Source organism: Callorhinus ursinus, unplaced genomic scaffold (assembly GCF_003265705.2).
Source record: "Callorhinus ursinus isolate GAN/ISIS: 27379988/994484 unplaced genomic scaffold, GSC_fseal_2.0 scaffold31, whole genome shotgun sequence".
Classification (NCBI taxonomy): domain Eukaryota; kingdom Metazoa; phylum Chordata; class Mammalia; order Carnivora; family Otariidae; genus Callorhinus; species Callorhinus ursinus.
This window is the reverse complement of record NW_027397093.1, coordinates 7,061,378-7,076,871: the sequence shown is the minus strand read 5'-3', so window position 1 is coordinate 7,076,871 and position 15,494 is coordinate 7,061,378. Positions and strand designations below refer to the sequence as shown.

The 15,494-nt window shown below is 56.1% G+C and overlaps 1 protein-coding gene across 5 annotated transcripts in view; it reads left to right on the top strand.

Annotated features, from left to right (window-relative positions):
- Positions 1–15,494, top strand: part of ZMIZ1 (zinc finger MIZ-type containing 1) — a 232,484-nt gene that overhangs the window by 30,165 nt on the left and 186,825 nt on the right. The gene's annotated exons all lie outside the window — the stretch shown is intronic.

Genomic DNA, 15,494 nt, shown 5'->3' with positions numbered 1-15,494 from the left:
CTCTAACCCCGGGGAGGAGGAGCGGTAAGCTCCCTCCTGATGGGCTCTCAGCTCCCGCCGCTTTCCTTACCTCCCTCCTCCTAGAACAACCCGAGGAAGCAAACCCAGAAAGCCCTGGTCCTCGCCTGCGTTGGACCAGGTACCGGCCCACCCCAGTGTAAGATGTGCTGTGGGTAATGCGGACACAGCGAGGTCCTGAACCCCTCCTGACAGGGAGGCAGAAATCCCAGCTCTGGGAGTGTGTAAACATAGTTATTTTTAGCTCTCAGAGGGCTGTGGGCGCAGCAGCGTGACCCGCATTTGGCTCAGCCCCCTCCTCCTGCCCCACTAGGAAGGGGAGGCCTCCCTTGCCCCCCTCTCCCCGCTGTCTGCCTCGGGGCTGGGCCAGTGGATTCCAGGACCCACTAAGAGAAGGAGCAGGGTGGGGGATCTCAGCGAGGCTGCCCACAGCTGGGAGCTGAGGCCAAGCCCAGCTCACAAGGGGCAGGATGTGGTTTTCAGAGAGGCGACATTTCAAGTTGCAAGAGAAATATTGGAGCCACACAATTTCATGCTTTTTCCATGGGCTCTTATTCTCTAATCTTTGTACCTTCCTCAGTCTGGGCATCAGGAGGCCTGGTCCCGAGGGAACATGCTGCCACTTCCACCGCTGAGTGCTCGTGGGCGTATGGGGCACTTCTTGGTATCTCACTTATGCCCTCCTCAGTGAAGTGAGATCATTCCCAACTTGGCTGTGGGGGTGGGGGCTGAGCTGACAAGATCATGGATGCTCACTCACTTGTTCCTTCAACAAACACTCACTGAGCATCGGTTTGGTGCCAGGCATTATTCTAGTTGCTAACTATAGAGCAGGGAGCCAGCCTGGCAAGGTGCTGACCCTCCGGGACTAACGTCATCGGGGTGGGGACAAGAGACAATTAACAAATAAGTACATGCTTCAACAACAATCAGCTTGCAGTCCGTACGGTACAGAAATAATACAGAGTTAGATGTTGTGGAGTGACCGGGGTGGGTGAGGGGCATGTACTTTAGACAAGGGCTATTAGGAAGGACCCCCTGAGAAACTTAAATAAAATGGAGCTCACCATACTGGGGGGAGGAGGTGGTGAGCGGGAACAGCAGGTGCAAAGGCCCTGGGGCAGGAAAACCAGTGGGGCTGGAGAGCAGCAATGGTGCAGGGGCAGGCAGTGTACTTGGTGAGGTGGGCAGGGGCCAGAAGCACAGGGTGTATGGGCCGTGGGGATGCCTTGGGGAGGGCTATAAACAGGAAAAGGTTTGCTCCATGCCTGCAAGGAGGAACAGGAGGGAAGTGAGAGTGGGAGGCCAGTGAAGGGCTATTACCCTCGTCCAGGCAAAGGAGCTGGAGAGAGGTGGGCAGGTTAGAACCCAGGGAGGATGGACGGTGGAAGTGGCAGATGGCTTGGCTGAGAGGGAGTACCAGAATGAAGGAGGGCTCCTCGACTTCTGCGTTTGATGCCTGCACTGTTGGGGGTGGGGAGAGGGCAACTGATCCAGAAGGGGCCAGTAGAGGATGGAGGCAGAACAGGATCTGGGGAGCAGGCTATTGTGGATGCTTTGCATTTGCTATACCTGTCAACATTTGAGTCCAGAGGGTTGCTCAGGGAGCAGCTGCCTGGGGAGTGCCAGGCCCCCGTCTGGCACAGCTCTCCTCCCGGAGGCTCTCTGCCAGCCTCCAGCCAGGCTGTGTGGGCGGTTGCTCCCTCGGGGCCTGGCCTGGGGTTTTGTCCCAGTGCATGATGGATGAGGGCCTTCCGGTTCCCTGACTTGGAAGCGGGCGTGGGTGGGGGTGGGCAGTGTCAGCATCCTTGGGGCAGAGGGGGTTGAAGGCTCTGCCCAAAAGGCTGGGCTGCTCAGACCAGAAGGCGTGCTGCTGGGGGATGTTGGAGCACCATTTGCCATCAGCTTGACCCAAGGCCTGTGTGTCCTCTACCAAGCCTTCTTCTCAGCTGGATTGACTTATTGTGAAGTAACCGTGGGTCCTCGTGTGTCTGAACCAGGATGCCAAGGACAGAGGGAGTTAGCAACACGTTTGGGACTTTTTTTAAAGTAAGCTGTATACCCAACGTGGGGCTTGAACTCATGATCCTGAGATCGAGTCCCATGCACTACCGATTGAGCCAGCGAGGCGCCCCAACACATTTGGGATTTTTAACAGTAAACCTGGTTTGCCTTCATTTTGTCATCAGCCAGCTGTGTGACCCTGAATATGTCCCTTCCCCTCTCTGGGCCTTGGAATTCCCACCTGATGCTAGGATGGAGCGAAAGGTCCTCAGGGTCCTGTAGCTTGAGATGCTGCGTTTTGGGTAAAGAGGATTGGTATTGAGGGTCGTGATGCGGGTAAAGACGGGGCCATGGAGATGCCTTGCAGGTCCCTGGGGTGCCGATGAGTATGGCATAGAAGCCACCTGAAGGATGGTCACAGGAGATCAGTCGGAAATGCCAGGTTGCCTGTGGAAGGTCAAAAGGACCAGCTTACCATACAAGCAGTTGTGTCCTCAGGAAAATCACTGGGATTTTTAAAGCCTCAGTTTTGCCATCTGCAAAATGGGGTCCTAAACGTCACTGACGTCAGAGGGATGAATAACTGTGGAGGTAATGTGAGGAGAGAGACCTCAGAAGCTCAGCTTCTAGCTCATGAAATGTCTTTGGCTTCTGGACGTTGCCTTCTCCCTGTCCCTCTTCAGTTGACAGCAGGAATCCAAATTTCAGGGGAGGGGCTCTTCTGCTGTCTGGGCTTCCTCTGAGAGCCACAATCCTGGGCCCGGGCGTCCTGCCAAACCTAACCCTGGAGGCAGTGAACCTCACTGTGGCCTTGGGGACTGGCCCACTGGCCTTGGCTTTCTGAGCATCAGCTTAGGTATTGCTAGGAGAGGCACTTTGGGGCTCCAACCAGAGGCAGTAATGAGCCCTGAACTCACGCCAGTTTTGTTTTGTGTTTGATTTCTCAAAGAAGGGATGGGCTGGGATTTCCTATCAGCATCGATGTGGTTGCTATTGTGGTTGTTGTGTGTGCGTGCGTGCGTGCGTGCGTGTGTGTGTGTTTTCACTGCTCTGGGTTTTGGAGCTGTGGTGGAAAGTGCGGAAAATAGCAGATGCTGTATCCATTTGCCACCAAACTGTCTTGAAACGCTATAAATATTTTCTAAAAAGACTAGCTTCCCAAGCCCGATGTGTTAGTTATCTCCTCCCTGCGAAACCGATTCCCAAAAATTAAGACAAATAACCTCTTAAATCACAGTTGTTAACCTCAGGTATAAAAACCGTTACCACGCCAGCCGCGGGTCAGAGTGACTCCCTCCGCCTAAGCGACTCCAGGTGGCATCGAGATGGTAGGGGCAGCAGAAAGGGAGGAGCCTTGCGCTCGGTCAGAAGGCCCGAGTCAGAGGCCTGGCTTGGCCGCTCACTGCTGTGTGACCTCAGGCCAGCAGGCTCACCTCTCTGAGCCTCTTGTTTCCTCGTCTGGGTATCAGAGACCTGTTACCTACCACCTCTCAGAGCCGGCAAGTGTCACTGCACTGCGTTTGTGCTCCTCAAAGGTACACAAAGGTGACTGTCAGGGGCTCATGGGCTACATTTGTCACAACCAAGAAAACCCCTCTGCCCCCTGCCCCACCCTGTACCCTCTAGTCTTCTGGCTGTTTTGAGGACAGCCTCCAGGGCCTGGGATGCTTGCTGGTCTCCCTTTCCAACAGAGAGAGGCCAGGGCCTTGAACCCTCCAGCAGATGGGCAGCAGAGTAATGCCACGGTCCACTCTCCTTGCGTTGGCTTTTATGTTCAACTTCTATTCCTGGCAAGGGAGGCTAATTGTGTATTTAAGGTAAGACCATAAAGTTTTTTTAAAAAAATAAATGTAGTTTAGCAAAAACTGTGAGTTGATTTCAAGAACTATATTAAGCAACACCTGGGTGGCTCAGTGGGTTAACCATCTGCCTTCAGCTCAGGTCATGATCCCAGGGTCCTGGGATCGAGCCTCACATCGGGCTCCCTGCTCCGCGGGAAGCCTGCTTCTCCCTCTGCCTGCCGCTCCCCTAGCTTGAGCTCTCTCTCTGACAAATAAATAAATAAAATCTTTAAGAAAAAAAAAAAGAACAATATTAAATAAATGGCAGTCTAGATGGCAGGAGGGATTGACAAAAACCAGGTGGGCTGCTGGGACATATGGGGCCAGTGCACTGTTCACGTTGCCCGTATCTTCACAGTTCCCTGCCAACCTCCTTCACCTTCTGTCTCCTCGTAGAGGAGTGGACGGGGACGGGCAATTAGAAGAACACTCTGGCAAACTGTCCTCTGCCCGCACGACGCTCGCAGGTGACCGCTATGCTTCATAACAGAGGGGCCACAGGGGTCCCTCTGACAGGGTCCAGGCCTTACCGGTGAGGGTGGGAGTTGCTCCACCAGCAGGCATGTCAAATACCATAGGTTTCGTTTTCTGCCCCACCTGGGAGGAACAGCCTGGAGTGCTGTTTTGAAAAGCAAGTCTAAGGTCACGTTTGACTCTGAAAGAGAGTATGGGGATTGATTGTTAATGGCTGCCGTGGTGTGGGCGGGGAGCTTGGTGACATGCCTGACCTCCTGTCACTTGGGAGCTCCTCCAAGCCTGTGGCTGGCCTCAGTCCCTACCGCGTTGCCAGCACCAGGCATGGTGGTCAGCCAGTGATGGAGACAGAAGCTCCGGTTGGAATGAAGCAGGTGCTCCGTGGGCAGCCCAGGAGGCAGGGGGCGCCCCCCAACCACACTGTAGGCCAGGCTTCTGAAGCCTGTGTGCTGATCTGTATATGCCGTGGCTAGCCCTAGGCTGCATACTGGTTAGGCGCCCAGGAAGTGGGTTGACAGACCCGAGAATAGTCAGTGTGCAGCCAAAGCTTCATACCCCCCATCCATTGTTCTTGGGGTCCCCACCAGAGCAGGCACGCAGGCTGCTGGCTTGGAAATCCTGGCTGCCGTGTATATGGACGTCATGGTCGTGCTCTGTTGTCCTCTGGGTGCTCACTCTACCACTGCTCTCATATCTGGTCAGTAGGTGAGACAGCCCCATATGTCCCCATTTTACAGATGGGGACATTGAGGCCCAGAGTTGGCAAGTGACTTGCTTGAGGTCATAAAGCTAGTTAATGCAGAGACCTGGCACTCATCTCCTGGCCATTTCACCTTCTACTCACAAAGAAAGCTCAAAAGACTAAATTTATGCATCCTGATGTTTAAACCAGCTAACTTCCTTCCCTCCCTCCCTTCTTCCCTCCCTCCCTTCCTTCCCTCGTTCATTTGGAATCTTTGTAGCCTAGTGGGTAGGAGCTCTGGAGCCAAATGGACTGCTTTGCATTTCAACCACTTCTTGGCCATGTGACCTTTGGCAAGTCCCTTGATCTCTCCGTACCCCAGTTTCTTCATCTATAAAATGGGCATAAATACAACATAGGGCTGTTGTGACTATTAACAGGTTAACAGTGGCTGGCTCAGGGTGAGGGTTCTCAAGGGCCAGCTGGTGAGTGCAGGGCAAGGGGTCCCTCTCCCAGGCCGTGTCCTGATCATGGGCACTGAGGGATCATAGAGGTGGGTCAACAAGAGCATCTCATGGTCTGGTGAACGTGAGGTGAGAGGTGGATACGTATACCGAGGAAGTATTTCAGGTGGACGGGCGAGGTCCAGGGTGCACTGGACCCCATAGGGTGGTGGGAGTAGGGAGAGCACGCATCAGCCCCAATGCATGAGGGGGTGCTGAGAAAGGCTTACCCATTAGAGGGAGGCTATTAGGGCAAGGCTTGTGGAGGGCAGGGGGACCTGAGTGTCCAGGGCACAGAGCCATGGAATGGGTGGTCCCCAGTCTATTCCTAGAGTGCTGGCTCGGGGGGGCTGGCCCAACCCTGGCAGATCGCAAGTGTCCAGAACTTCTATGGATAAAGGATATCCCCATCCCTTACTCTTTTGTTAACTCCTGCAACTGAGGCCTCTGGGCTCTACTCTGGGATGGGGGCTGGAGGGTGTTGAAGAGAAGTGGAAAGGCCCAGTTGGTTTGTTCCAGTGGTAGGCAGAGAAAATCCTGCCCAAGAGCCTTGGCATGGGGTAACTGTCCCTCGCTCCTCAGCTGATGAGCCAGCTCGCAGCCATCTGTCTGTCTATCTGCCTGCCTGTCTCTCTCCTCTCTGCATCTTTCTGTGCAGAGCAGTATAAACAGCCCCCCCCCCAACACACAGCCACCACGGATCTGCTCACACGCCTGGTGCTGACACCCTGGCCCACCCGGAGACCCATTTATTCTGCCGCTGGGGCATGGGGCCGTTTTAATCATCCTTGCTCTGCCACGAGATACAGATGGTTGTATTATTAATAGTCATAATTAATCAGCCTCCACGGAGGATCTTTTCCCTGGGCGTCAGATCCTCAGGACGAGGAGCCCCACGAGGGCCCGTTCCAGTCTCCGATTTATAGACAGGGAACGTGAGGCCAGGCGGAGGCGGTGACTCACAGGAGGGCCGGTGACAGCAGCCCAGTCAGTGTTCCTGCCCAGAAGTGGGCTGTCCACCACCCGCACCCCTGGCACACCTAGGTCTCTGGGGGAAGCCTTGAGGGCTGGGGGTGAGAGAGCAGCCCTCAACCTGGGGGATGAAATAAGGGGTCCCGGGCTGAGAGCAGAGGAAGAAGTGTAGAACCAGAGCAAAGGCAGAGGGAGACAGGGCTTCGTGGGCTAGCAGGAGTGAGGTCTGATTGGGGGCGGCCTTGAGCCAACACCAGCTACCCCCCGACCCTGCACCCTAGACGGTGGGCCTGGGCCCGATGGGGCTGCTTCCCCGACTAAGCACTGTGTCCCACGGACAGTGATTTAATGCTTGCGGCAGGCAGCGTCCTGATTTATGGGCTTGTTCTGGACAGGCCTGACTCCGTGAGCATAGCAGCGGCAACGGGCTTCTCGCGCAGTCCTGCGGATGGCCGCCTGCCCACCTGCTCCCCTTGCACACTCCTGTCTTCCTCAGATCGATGCCATCCACACTCACACACCCACACGTGCTTGGACACACGGCGAGCCGCGGGGCTGGCCGAGACACCCTCTCCTGATCGGTAGGCTCATCCTGAGACTCTGCCGTGGTAGACGAAAGCAGAGTGACGTGGCCCAGAGTCCTGTGGGGAAGTGGGGAGGTGGGCTCATGCTCCGGGGTACTCCAGCCCGTTCCCATTCCCACAGGAGGAGGCTGAGGGGGCACGCAGCACCGGTCCCCAGGCCCCCATGCAGCACCCCTACGTCTCCTCTCCCCACTGGGTTCAGCAGCCCACACAAATGCTGTGCCAGGCCTTAGGGACAGCCCCGTGTCATGGGAGAAGCCCAGTCGGGAGCCGGGCAGAGCAGGTCACACACCCGGGCTCTGTCCGCAGCGCATGGCAGCAAGCTTGGCCTAGCCCACCCTCAGCGTCCTCCCATCCATAAAGCAGTTCCAACAGCATCGCGAGGATTCGAGGAGTAGAAAAGCTGCTGGCTAAGTCAGGGCCCTTCCCCATCAAGCTTCACTCTCCCAGTCTGTGATGTGGTCATAGTCACCCTTGCTGGCCCTCTCTTGGGGCTCTGTTGAGAGTCAGATGAGAAAGGCGCCCTGTAAAGGGTGGGGTGCCCAGGGCACTGGTTCCAGCTCTGCGTGTGCAAGATGAGGGGCTCTGGGCACGTGGGGGTGGGGCGGGTGCTGGGGCCTGGGCCTCCATCCGATCCCCCCACTGTCAGAGTGTAGCCCTGGGACTTTGGCACGGACTTCCTGGTACCTGGATCTCTAGGAAGCGTGCGTTCCTCATCTTTGAAATGGGCATAGTGATAGTATGTACTGTGGTGTGCTGGGAGGATCCGTGAGAAATGTGTGTTGAGTTTGACACGCAGCGGCCGTTCGAGTTGGAGGTGTTCGTTGGTGTTGTCACCAGCCTGACCGCCATGCGGTGGATGCTGGGTTCGGAAGCACAGATAATGCATAAGTGAATGACCCACTGACATCACATTCCAATAGTACCTATGTTTCCAGACTTCACATTCGTCCGTCCCCACCCAAGAGTCCAGGCCCTTCTTCGGGGCAGCTTAGAGGAGGTGTGGCGGAATCACACCCCGGCCTGCACGACGGCACCCCGTGGTCTGCGCTGACCTCGGCGGACTTCTGGGAACCAGGTGCCCAGCCCCGCACGGCCACCTGGCTCCGCCAGTGGTCACCTCTACTCTTGCTTCGACCACACCCCCACCGGCCTGAGGCCCTGAGAAGGAGGCCCAGAGGCAGACATGATGTCTCACCTGAGCTAGGTGGGGTCTGCAGACCCCGCAGCCAACCCAGGTGCTTTCTTCTGCCAGCTGCAGCCTGAGCCCATGCACAATCCCTATCAGGTGTGGGCTCCCTGGTCTGTGCCCTCCCCCCATGTCAGCTTCTGGGGTCCAGAAGACGTGCAGAGTTCCCATCCTGGCAAGGGCTTTGCTGAAGAAACAAGCCCCTGACACCCAGGCCAGGGCTACAGGGGCTCAGAGGTTATGGGGGCCAAGATGGGCCCAGATGGGCAGGGAAGAGAGGAGGCAGGACAGGCTGGGGCCAGACCTTGAAGAACAGGGGGATTTAGCGCACCGGAAGGGATAACTTTCCAGAAAGATAGAAGTGTGTGGGCAAAGGTTTGGAGTCATTCCTAGGGAAAAGCATGCCTTCTCCCATAAGACATCTGGGCTGCTCTGGCCCAGATGGCTTCGGCTCTCAGTGACTAGTGGCTGTGGGATGAAGCAGATGGCCAGCAAGGGGCGGGGCCACCCCCAGGCTGGAGCCAAGCGAAGCCAAGTGGCCCACACAGGCCAGAGCCCGAGACTTTGGCACCAGCCACTCAGAGCTCTCGACTCGAGAGTTAATGATTCATTTGTGGCCAATTTCTGCTGGCCATTGCCTGGAAATTCCCAAGCCTGCCCCTTCCCTCGGCTCTGGGAGCTCCAAGAGTACAGTTTCATTTACACTTGGCTGAGAACATCTCACCCACTATCCAGGGAATGGCTTTTAAAATGAAAGCAGGAGTGATGCAGGTTAGCCATGAGGAAGAACTGATTGTGGGCTGTAGGCCAGGGGCTGGAGTGGTTAGTTTGTATATAGTAAAGTTAGAGGCCCCTCTCTGACCCCGTGTGCCAAGTGCTGGTGGAAGGAACCCTATTTGTGTTCATGGTGCCCCCCCCGTTTAGTTCAGAGCAGGTGTGAACGGAGTCCAGTTTAGTGTAATGTGGAAAATGTTGCAGCAGTTACAAGGGGGAAATAGAGCTTCACCCAGAGCAGGACTTGGCTGGGTAGAGAAAGCAATAACACACGCAAAGGCCCCGGGGCATGAAAGTCCAAGGGAAGTTGTTAGAGGAGGTTGAGTAGTTGTGGTGTGGCTGGAGTGTGGAGAGTATGAGAGATGTCTAGAAGTGTGGACTCGACTCATAGGTGAAGGGCTTCGAGGACTTGGGAATTTGGCAGTGGGAGGAGCTGGTGGGGGCAGTCAGGACTGGTACCTGAGCAGGGATAAGTGTTTTCAATTGCGTTTTTGGGTCGTTTGCCCATTCGTGTCTTGATTCTGCTGGTCAACAAACTTTTCATGGCAGCCTGCTCTGTGCAGGCTCAGGCCCGAGCCCTTTATGGGTCCCTGCACCTGGGTGGAGGTGGGCTAGAGGGAAGGGGTTATATGTAGCAATCCAGGGGAGGGGTGCTGAGAGCTTGAGCATGGGTCAGTGTAGAGGCAGGGAGATGGCCGATGACCTTTTCAGACCCACCCAGCCCAGCGTGTTCCTTGTAGACTGGACAGACCACCCGGAGGTTACCCCTGTCCAGTATGATCATGTGGTCTTACTGATTCCAAGTGTATCTGTCACTTTGCAGATGAGCAGACTGAGGCCCAGAGAGGGGAGGGTGAATACCAGAGCCCAGACACAGCTCAGGCGCCCCCCCCCCCCCCGCCAGCCCTTCCTGGCTGATTGCATACATATCCCCCCACCCACCCCCTGCAGATTTAAGGATATTTCTCCAAATCAGACAAAAGAGAGCAGCCTAATCCTCCAGGTTGAAATGTCCAGGGGCTTGGGGAGGAGGCTTCCTTTATATTTCAACTTTGCAAATTTAATTTCTTCCGATTATTTCTTGACAGTCCCAGGCGTTGGTGGTAAACAACCGCTCTCCCCAGAATGTTTCCCTGTGACAGCAGCTTTCTCTGGCGAGGGTGCTATCAACACTTGGCAGGGCCTCCTCCCCGCTCCCAGCTCCCTGCTCCCGGCTCCTGAGAAGTGAGAGCTTCTGAAAGGCATTCAAGAATGTGGCTCTCCCGGTGTGCTGGGCGGGCAGGGGCTGGGGCAGGCATGGGCCTTGCCTCTTTGTTCCCCACGGCCGCCAGTCGCCCAGCCTGGCCTCAGAGCCTCAAATGGCCCCTGGTTGTGGATGGTCCCCAAGCGGAGGGGTGGGGCGGTATCAGGTATCCGCTGGCTCCTGAGGCCCTGGCGCCCGGGGCCTTGGCCCCCCTCAGCAGCCATGGGGAGCACATCTCCAAAGGGTAACTCTGCCAGGCCTATCTGTGGCCGGGAGACCGGCAGTGTCCCGGCCCTGTGGCCTCCGTGGCCTGCATCATGCTGGCTTAGGTGTCCCGAGTTAAAGCCAGGAAATGGATCTGTGTACAGGGGTGGCGGTGCTGTTGCCCTGGGTGGCTGGGGTGAACCCCAACCTCCTGCCTGTCCACACTGCTGGCCTGGGTTTGAACAGTGCCTGGAGGAGAGGCTGAGGTGACAGCCAAGCCCCTAACCACACACGGCCAGTAACCGCCATTGAAGACGCACGGGGCTGTGGACAGGACAGAGCGCTCAGACGCAGGCTGCAGTGCATTTGCCCACGCTGGACCACTCTCCTGGAACGCCCCTCCTGGACTGCCCTCTGGGCAAGAATTTACCCAAGAATTACTTCTCTGGTGAAGCCTTCCCCTGCAGCCCCTCCTCCAGCGGACGCTGCCCCCTTTCCTCTGAGTCGCCCTCTGGATCTCCGCCAAGACCCCTATCACAAGGTCCTGTGGTCACCTTTCCCTGCAGAGGGCTCCCCCGGTTACCTGCATGAGTGCTTTGAGCTTATCTGTGCTCTATGCGTGCCTGACACATAGTAGACGCTCAGGGAAGGCCCTCAGGATTTAATGAAGGGGTTCCTAAAGGCAGTGTTGGAGTGTCCCTTTGTTAATGATGTGGTGGAGAGGGGAGGAGGGAGTTTGCAAGCGGAGAGGCTGACCTCCCTGTGCCAGCCGCCCACCCCTGCATATCCTGGTCCCCGGGGAATTGCTAGGGGGCTGCAAGGGACCCCTCCCCACCTCCATGCAGCCCAGCTCCTTCCTTGCTGGCAGGAGCCGGCTCCCTGGGTTGGCCGTGTGATCACTCTCCAGAAAACACCCCAGTGGAAACTGCATGAATGATTGATAAGAGCTGAGAGCTGTTTAATTTTTTCCCCCTGTTTAATGGCTATCAATAATTTAATACGCTCTCTGTATGTTTTTAAGAAATAGCACCCATTTTGCCGTCTCCGGTTTAGCGGGCTAAATGATTTAAGTGTTGGAAACGGGCTCTGAGGACGGAGGTTGAGCAAGTCAGAGGGATCTGGAGGCTGGGGGTGGGGGGAGGCAGGTTCAGAGCCAGCTGGGGGTCTGTGGCCTGGGTGTGTGTGTGTGTGTGTGTGTGAAGGGGGAGGGAGGGAGGAGGGAGGGGCGGGTAAAAGCCAGCGCCTCGCTGCTAAGAGCAAGATAATTGCTTTTCCGGGTCTCACTGAGCAGCAGCTGAACAGCTGTCCACTCGCCGCCCCCACCTCCAGTGCCGAGCTTTTCTGGATGACTCGGGGGGGCCCAGGGGGGCTAGGAAGGAGCTCCAGTTTGCACTGCTGGGGGCTGAGAACCCCCCGCCCCCGATATCTTTGGCCCCTTCTGAAGCTTTTAAATCATTTTTCTTTTAATAATGCAGTTATTCTCTTGCCAGCCTTACCTTCCAGATGGGGTAGGGCTGGTGTTGGAGTGGGCAACTTGGAATCGCTAATCTCGGGGCCCAAGGGGACCAGGAAGGTCATCTGCCAGTGCTCCCCCAAACTTTCCAGATGCAAAGGATTCCCTGGGAGGACTTGTTAAAAATTTAAATTCCTGGGCTGCATTCCAGACCCACAGCCTTCCATTCTCAAGGGAGAGGCCTGGGGACACTGTGGGTTTACCAGGCAGCCCAGGTGATTCTTATCGGCAGAGGAGGTTGGGAAATGTGGGAGTTCAGCTCTAGTTCCGGTGCTCAGAGCACGCACAGCACCATGTGGCCACTCCCACTGCTTGCACACCTCCGGGGACAGGGCACTCACCCCTCTGGGGAGACAGCACATGCACCTGTGGAAAGTGTGCTCAGTCCAGGGGTCCCTCCAACATTAGGCTGGTCCCACTCAGGCTGTCCTCATGTGTGTGGAGTTACCTCTGCCACAGGCAGACCACCTCTCCTAGGACCTCTCCCATTCTGGCTGTCCTCCGGCTTATCTATGCCTCTCTGTTGGCCAAGGAGCTTCCTTTCCTAGAAAAGCACTCCGGGTACCAGAGAAAATGTCCCAGGGATAGCCCAGGCATGGGGGTGGGGAGGAAGTGGGCAGACACCATCCCTGGCACAGTGGGGACCTGGAGGGAGGCAGAAAGAGACCTGGGCTTCAGAACCGCCGTGGCCTGTCAGGGGCCAGGCCTCCCGTGGGAGAGAAAAATGTGACTCATCAGAGATTGTTGACTAAGCCAGATCTCTGGGATGACAGCGAGGGATCTGAGACCAGAAGAAACTCCCCCAAGGTCACACATATCCGTTAAGAACAGAGCTGGGACTGCAAAGATGGGGCGGGGGTCCAGAGAGGGGCATCAAGGATTGAGGCCCTGGCGCTGGGGTCCACTGAGACCCCAGGCATCTCCAGTCTGGGAGCCAGAACAGGGGAGGGCTCTCCTTCTCACTAGGCACTCGCTGATAGAGACAAGTCAGTACATCCAAGGATTTGTAGCAGAGCCGAGGCCCCATCTGTCTGGCATTACAGCTCGTCCTCCGCTTTGCCTGGTCTTTTGCATTGTTTCAGCAGAGAGACAGCACTGACTGCATGTCAGCCTTGCTCTTTTATTTTAATAGATCATTAAGAGGGAAGGAGTGGTACACATTTCACAGGTATCATTATGTACTGCAAAACAAGGGCACCCCTCAAGCCCTCCTCCATTGCATAGACCCTCGTTGTACCCTCAAATTCAGCCCCACCCTCGACGTATGTGGGAGAAGCCTGGGTCTTGGCAGGTGCTGGCCTACAACGCATCTTGTGATCACCAGTCCCCCCAGTGCCCCTTCACCGAAACCTGCTCTGGTCATCACAGCATCACTCTGGGGGAGGGGGGGGGCGTGGGTGTAGGTCTTGACCCTGGAGGAAGAGGAGGAAGGGTGCCACCGAAGCCTGACAGGGCTCTTGCTTGCAGAGCTCTTAACAGCTGGCGAGACAGCAAAAGTCTAATCCGTGCTCAGGAAGGCCCAGCCCCAGAGAGAGAGCTGCGTGAGTCTAGATACCTGGGCAAAGCCTGGGGGCAGTCAGGGAAGGCTTCCAGGAGGAGGTGCCACCTGCCCTCCAGCTTGAATCATGGAGGGAAGAGCAAAGACATCCCAGGGGCAGGGGTGTGAGGCAGCACTGTGAGTGTGCAGGGGGAAGTGAGATGAGGCCAGCAGGGCAGGGGCTGGGCTAGCGAGGTGGGCAGTGCAGGGCGGGGCTGGACCTGGTACGGCTGGGTGGAGAGCCACAGAAGGTTGGTTTGTTTTCAGCTTCCATTGAAGTATCATGTCCATGCAGAAAAGTGTGCCTATCCAAAGTGTAGCTTGACAGATTGTCACGAAATGAACACCGTCATGTAACCACCACACAGATGAAGAACATTCCAGATGCCCTAGAACCCCCTGTGTGCCTCCTCCCAGTCCCTGCTTCCCCTCCAGGACAATGACTCCTAATTTCCGACAGCATGCTCTCCACCACCTATTGCTGCCCAACAATACAAACACCCCAAAACTTAGTGGCTTCAAACAAACCACCACCATTTATTATGTCTCCGAGTTCTGGGGTTTGCCTGGGCAGTCCCTCTGCTGGTTTCCCTTGGGCTCATGTGACTTTAGTCACCCGAAGGGCCGGCTGGACCAGAAGGTTGGCATCGGGCTCAGTCACATCTGGCAGTCAGTGCTGGCTGTTGGCTGGGTGGCCTCAGTTGACCCCCCACTCTCCTGTAGAGGAGACTGGCCTCTGACAGGGCCAAGGCCATAAACAGTGTGCGCCTGAAGGCCTAGTCTCTGTAAGCCAGAAAATGTTCCTTTCACTGAATCCTATTGATCAAAACAAGTCTCAAGTGCAGCCCAGATCCAGGGGGTAGAGAATAGACTACCCCCCCACCCCCGCCGAAAGGAGTTACTGCTGCAAAGAATCCGTCACCATGTTTAGTCGACCACAAACACAGAGTGGTCTGCCTGTTCTTGACCTTTCTGTAAATGGGCCCCTTAAGTATGTTCTCTATCGTGTCTGGCTTCTTGGGGTTGTTGGGTTTGTAAGATTTCTCTATCATTGGATCTAGTTGCAGATCCTTAGTCCTCATTGCTGTGTGGTATTTATTCCATTGTGTGGACACACCAGGTATCTATTCTATGGTTGATGGCCATCTGGGAGGCTTTTGGGGTTTGGGGCCCTTACGAATAGCACTGCTCTGAACATTTCTAGTACACATCTTCGGGTGCTCCCATACACACGTATCTCTAGAAGTGGAATTGCTGGGTTGCTGATAAGCCGCAGGGTGGGAGATACTTCCAAACTAGTTTCTAAGGTGGTGACCAGTGCATGCCCCTCCAGCCGTGTTTGGGAAGCCGGCAAAGGCTTTGTGGAGGGGAGCAAGGTGTCCTTGGGGCTTTTAGAAAGTCCCCCTGGCTGAAGATCTCTGACCCTGAGGCTCCCTGTAATGTCCCCAATGGGCCCACCTGGAGCCACAGGCCATCAGACCAGATGTAGGGTCTGGATGTAGGGCCATCAGACCAGATGGCCTCCCAGACCCCCAAGACTCAGAGAAGCTGGGTGCCTGCAGAACTGACACACGAGGAAGCAGGAGCTGAAGGGGCTGCCATGGTGGCCTCCATCCGAGGTAGTTCTGGGCAGTGGGCAGAGCAGTCCCCAGGGAAACTGGGGTCTACCTCTGACCTTGCCTCTCTCTTGCTGTGAGACCCTGGGAGGAAACCCTTTCCCCGGCAGGGCCTTGCTTTCTGCATTTGGGAATCAACAGAGAAGAGTATCAGCTTCACCAAGTCTCTTGCCTCTCCCCAACCTGAACGCTGTATTCTAGAATCTAACAGGGAAGGGCATCAGGAGGCCCTTGGAGAGCTCAGTGGACTTCCTGATTTCAAGACACACATCAGGGGCGCCTGGGTGGCTCAGTCGGTTAAGCATCTGCCTTCTGCTCAGGTCATGATCCTGGGGTCCTG